The 5,641-nt window shown below is 41.6% G+C and overlaps 1 long non-coding RNA gene across 1 annotated transcript; it reads right to left on the bottom strand.

The window, feature by feature from the left end:
* Positions 1–1,323: 1,323 nt before the first annotated feature.
* On the bottom strand, positions 1,324–5,570 carry LOC113603013 (uncharacterized). Its single transcript, XR_003424537.2, has 2 exons — positions 1,916–5,570; positions 1,324–1,729 (listed from the first exon to the last, which is right to left on the bottom strand). It is a non-coding gene; the product is annotated as an uncharacterized LOC113603013 (long non-coding RNA).
* Positions 5,571–5,641: the final 71 nt, after the last annotated feature.

Below are 5,641 nucleotides of genomic sequence, written 5' to 3'. Positions count from 1 at the left end.
TGTCAGTGTGCAGCCTGCTTGGGATTCTCTCTCCCTCTCTCTCTCTCTGCCCCTCCCATCACACTTTCAAAATAAATAAATAAAAAATATTCAGCTAATCGATATAGATAACACCTGTGTTATTTTTCACTAGCAAAATATGGTCAAAACATTCCTGTTCACAAAAGATGCTATTCAACACTGGACATCTGATTTTTAAACTGCATACAATTAGTTATGGATAAACTATGGATATTCGCTCTATGGATATAGAGAGAATAAGCTCTACTGCTGAGGTACAGCTTGCAGCTAACACATCTTGCAAGCACAGAGTGCACAGGGGTCAGACTGCCCTTGTCATTATGGTTCAGGCCAGTATCAGATAATAGTAGCCTTTAAGAATGTACAAAAAAAAATCATCTCATTCATATGGCATGGCGAAGAATGGTCTCACCATATGCTTGTTTAAATACTTAAGCAGATTCAAAGTTTTCTGAGAAAAATACAGGCCAAATAATAACCCTGTCTGGTGGCACCTCCCACGCTTAAATCCATAGCAAAGAGGGGTAGAATTTATCTGAAAATATTGCAGATTTTTAAAAAAAGTGACTAATGTAAGTTTATTTTAAATATCAATATTTATAATAAGTTAGAAATTATAGCCTTAGAAAATATTTAAACTCTGACTCTGCAGGGCACACTGAGTGAATGCTCCATTCTGGGTTTTAAAGGGTATGAATGACTGAGAGGCAGGGTGAGACTGGGTAAGCTGGGCAGAATCATTCCAGAGATGAGTATCTGGTGAGGCCTCTGCTTGATGTGGCCACATGAGTACCCTCTCCTGGTGTCTGGGCCTGGTGCTGCTGTCCTTTGTTACAATTCACCAGAAGGTCAATAGAGGATGAGGGAGCCAGTGAAGCTCAGGGACCTTCAACTTCCAACTAAATTATTCCCAAGTGACCTGAGCAGTTCAGTTGTGAATCATGACTGACAAAGTTAGAGACTCCTAGGGACATCTTTGCTTTTTCCTTTTGTTTTTTTTTTTTTTTTTGGCCCCCCTTGCCTTTAAGTCTATTAGAGTGAGCATGGGCATTTGCTATGTTCTGCTGATTTTCACCCATATATAGGTGAAGGAAGGAATTAAGGAAGTTGTTAAACTCATCTGCCATGGATAGAGACTCTGGTGTAAAGGGCATTTTTCCATCCCTGGTAAGCTGTATGTACATTTTCTCCTCAGGCAGACATCAGGGAGCCAAGGGCTTGGTTTACAACAAAGATGCTAAACCTCTCTGTCATTTCACTCTCTTATTCTGAGGAACAATCTTAAGCAGTAATGCAACACGATTCATTTCTACGCAGAATGCCTGATTTTATTTTTTGGAGGGGCTTCTTACACCCTGTTGGTTTTATTTTAATCACCTCCATTTGTGTTCCATGTTTCATATTAGCATCTGTATCAGTCTCTATGCAGTTGGCCACTTCTCCGCAGCCAGGACTCTAGAGGCAGACCGTCTGAGGTCTCTGAAGCTTGCTCTATATGTAGTGTTTCCACCGGTCTTGTCTTGGAGTGGTGTAGTTCTATAGAGTCCGTTGGGTCTGGCCTGGCTGCTTTTGGCTCAGTCTATGGGTGAAACTAATTGGCCCTCCTTGCTCTCTTCTTTCTTCTTGAAGTAGTTTTAACTTTAGGAGAGTATTTTTTTCTTAAACTCATGTGAAGTGATCTTTTCATCTTCTTGTATGTCTTTAGCACCTGGTAAGGCAACAAGGTGAGCCCAGAGACTGGGTTGGGACAAGGGAATGGGGGCTGGGTGGAAAGTGGAGAGCTAAGGAGGAGGTTTGTGCCAGGCAGAGGCAGGATTATCTGGGGAGGGGACTGGTGGGGTAGGGGGAACATAAATGGGGAAAAGGAAGAGAAGCTTGGGTAGGGTCATCTGACCTTGCTAATGCCTCTTGATCTGGGTTGAGAGGTGGTCTTCCTCTTCTTCCACCGCTTGGTGCTTGTGGTTTGCGGTTTCCATGATTTCTTCACCACTTTTGCCATCTTGCAGCCTCTCAGTTGTCTAACCCCAGGAGTTTGTCCTCTGTATATATACCTCTCCCAGAACAATGGGGAGTCACACCCCTTCTGTCTGTTTAGTCAGCAGGGCACTCACTGCAGCCAATGGTGGTTAAGGGGAGCTTAGACATCACAAAGGACCACTGTGGAGGGGTGGGGATGCTAGGTAGGCCAAGATGCTCTAGCTGGAAAAGATAACTGCTAAAGAGCCTTCTCATACTGCCCTGCCACCCCTCTTTGTCTCTCCCTGGTCAATTCTAATTGTATACACAGCAGAGAGGGGGTGTTTCCCCCAAGTCATTCCCCATGGTTCATTCTACTGACTCCCACTCTTTACTGTTACTTAGTATTGTGAGATATCTAAAAATCACCAAGATATAAGCATGGCAGCCTGATTTGGAAAACCTAGGAATCAGGAAATTAGGGGACAGTGTTTGAGGCATGATGCCCTTCATTGTCTGGCTTTGTCTGGCTTTGAAGAAGGCTTTGAAATATAGAGGCCAGGTGAGTGTGTGTGCATGTGTGTGCACTAGGATCACTCATTCACAAGAAATAAGATTAAACTTATGAAATAAGAGTACATTTAGGAATATATTTACGTTTACAGATATTATGTATAATTATCTTTTGGAGATCAGATGGAAATCTTTGGAAGAACATCTTCAAAGAGGCAAGGAGTTTTATTTAACTTCAAGTTTGGGGGATGGCAGATAAGCAGAAATCAGAAGCAGAAGCTCACTTCCGAACCAGAGCTCACCTTTCTCCCCATCTGCATTTATCCTCTCTACCAACAGTAGAAATGAAAGATTACAGAGACAGAAAATAGACAAGTGGTTAATTAGGGCTGGCAGAAGAGTAAGGGAAATGAAGAGTGACAGCTAATGGATGTGTGGTTTCTTACTGAGGTGATGAAAAAGTTCTTAGATTGTGGTGATGGTCGCACAACTTTGTGAATATGCTAAAAACCACTGAATTGTAAAAAAAAAAATACTGGGGTATGATTTAGTTATATTAAAATATGATTCTAACTACAAAGAGAGCAGAAACCAGGCAAGGGCTAAAGCTACAGACCCCAAATGGACACCTGAGGCTATGAAATTTGTAAGACTAATATACTGCAAGAGAAAATGAAGCAGTGGCTAGAATTAAACTTATAAGATGCAGAGGACAAAGTGCCCCACGTGAAGGTAAGTTTTGTCTTAAGATTTGCCAGTCACTGCCGCCTTTTTAATGAGGTAACTGAATCTGTAGCTATCTAGCCAAAAAAAGTGAAAAACAGATCATTGCCCTATTCCCTCCCCCTTCTCTATTCCTGAGAGTAAAACTACAAGAAGAAATCAAATGAACTAGGCCTTCACTTTTCCATGTGGAGAGGTGGCATTCCAGAAAAAAAAACAAGTAGTCTTTTGTGAAAATCTGGGAAGAGAAGAGGTAAAACAATAAGACTGTGGAAGGAAGGAAGGAAGGAAGGAAGGAAGGAAGGAAGGAAGGAAGGAATAAAGGAAGAAGAGTCGAGTCAAGAGAGGAGAAAACATCCACAGGATCACGGTCTTATGGTTCAAGTCGTGAGACCTCTATCATCCGCACGCACGCTGATCTGTAAGGAACTGAAATAGCTGGCCCAGGGCTGATCCTCTTCACAGACTGATGCCTATTCTGCCCCAACCTCCAATTAAATAAGAGTGAGCTCAACTGGCACCCTTATTGAAGACTGCTGGGCAATGAGAAGTACCTATCTACCCAAAGCTCACCCAGTTATAAGGTGGACAAACAGTATAGCTAGAGATAGGCTCTGTGAAGCAGATCAGGAACAGGGCCTGCTATATGAACTGCAGACTCAGGTTAAAAATAATAGGATCCTGGGGTGCCTGGGTGGCTCAGTCAGTTGAGCGACTGACTTCGGCTCAGGTCATGATCTCACGGTTTGTGAGTTCAAGCCCCGCATCAGGCTCTGTGCTGATAGTTCAGAGCTTGGAGCCTGCTTCGGATTCTGTGTCTCCCTCTCTCTCTCTGTCCCTCCCCCACCTATGCTCTGTCTCTGTCTCAAAAATAAATAAACATTAAAAAAAAATAGGATCTTATTCCTGACAGGCAAAAATATTGAATAAATAGTTTTGCCCCTCTCTTGTCATGTGCTGTAAGTTAAAAAGTAGGATAAAGCATGCAAGACTGTATAGACTGTATAACTGCAATGTATTAGAAAAACTGTAAGATTAAGATACAATAAAAATATACCGAAACAGTGGTATTTTAGTGGTTGTTTCTACTTAGCTACAGTTCCCTTACCAGAACATAATTCCCTACAAGGCATGGCAGTTACTACCATAATAGGTAGTCAGTAAATATCTGGTGATTTGAATGAATGAATAAGCGTATAAATAAACAGATGAATGGATTTGTGTTAGTATGGTATGATTATAGATGTTTACTTTTCCCTGTTTTCCAAACTTAACACGTTTGTACAGTTGACTATACATGTTGTATTACTGCTTCTGGTACAAACTGGCTGATGGACAGTGCGTATTTCTCTCTTCTCCAAGAGGCCCAGATACAATGAGGATAAAGGAACTTTTTTCTTAAAAAGGGGTTAAACTACAAGATGACGAGTATGGCACAAAGGTTACATTTCTGGAAGAGGCAAAACGGGTGGAGGAATAGCTGCTGAAGAAGGAGGGCAGGAGACTGAATAGAATACACAGAGGGAGAGTGCAGCGAAAGGGACAGCCAAAGTCAAGGCTGTGGAAAGATGGTACCTTACAACTCAATGGGGGATCTTGGTAATTTTCTACCAGTTATGTATGTGGCTTAGGAATGGAGGAGGGGAAGGGGACAGGGCAATGATCTGTCTTTTACTTATTTTGGCTAGACAGATGTAGACTGAGTTGCCTCATTAAAAGGGCTGCAAGGGACTGGCAAATCTTAAGACAAAATTTACCTTCACAGGCAGCACTTTGTCCTCTGCATCTTGTAAGTTTAATTCTTGCCACTGATTCATTTTCTCTTGTAATATACTAGAGGATTAAAAGTAGCCCAGGCAGCCATTCCAAAATAAATTAAATCTTAAAATTCCAACAAAAGTGATCAGCCTTATTTGCTAGAGATCGAGAGAGTAAAACTACATACAACAGGTGGGAATAAAGGTGGAAAAGCCTTGGCTCAATGAAAGAAGTAACTCTAATGACTAGATCAATACAAAAGTGAAACAGGCTACTTAACCCTGTGAGGTAGCAAATCCTGATTCACTGAGAACCTATGTGCTAATCAATGTTATAAAACAACTGTCAGCCTCACAGCTCTGGTCAAGGTTATTTTTAGTATATGTTGGGGGGAAAAGAGGCTTTGTCTTAATGTCCTTCTAAGCTACCCACCAAGCAATTGCTCCTTAGCATCCCAGACACTTCTCTGCCAGTCCCTAGGCTCAATTCTATTGGCCACTGACTAGAACAACAGGTAGAGTCTCCATGAAAACAACTATTTCCTTGCAACATTGCCACAGGAAGTGTGACAGGCAAGCCTTTTCTAAGAATAACCATTAGTTTAGTATCATGGCTTTATTTAGTTTAGCACTATTTTTTAAACTTTCTTATGTTTATTTATTTTTTGAGA

The sequence above is a fragment of the Acinonyx jubatus genome, chromosome A2 (genome assembly GCF_027475565.1).
Source record: "Acinonyx jubatus isolate Ajub_Pintada_27869175 chromosome A2, VMU_Ajub_asm_v1.0, whole genome shotgun sequence".
Classification (NCBI taxonomy): domain Eukaryota; kingdom Metazoa; phylum Chordata; class Mammalia; order Carnivora; family Felidae; genus Acinonyx; species Acinonyx jubatus.
The sequence above is the reverse complement of the archived record's forward strand: the minus strand, read 5'-3'. Positions and strand labels throughout refer to the sequence as shown.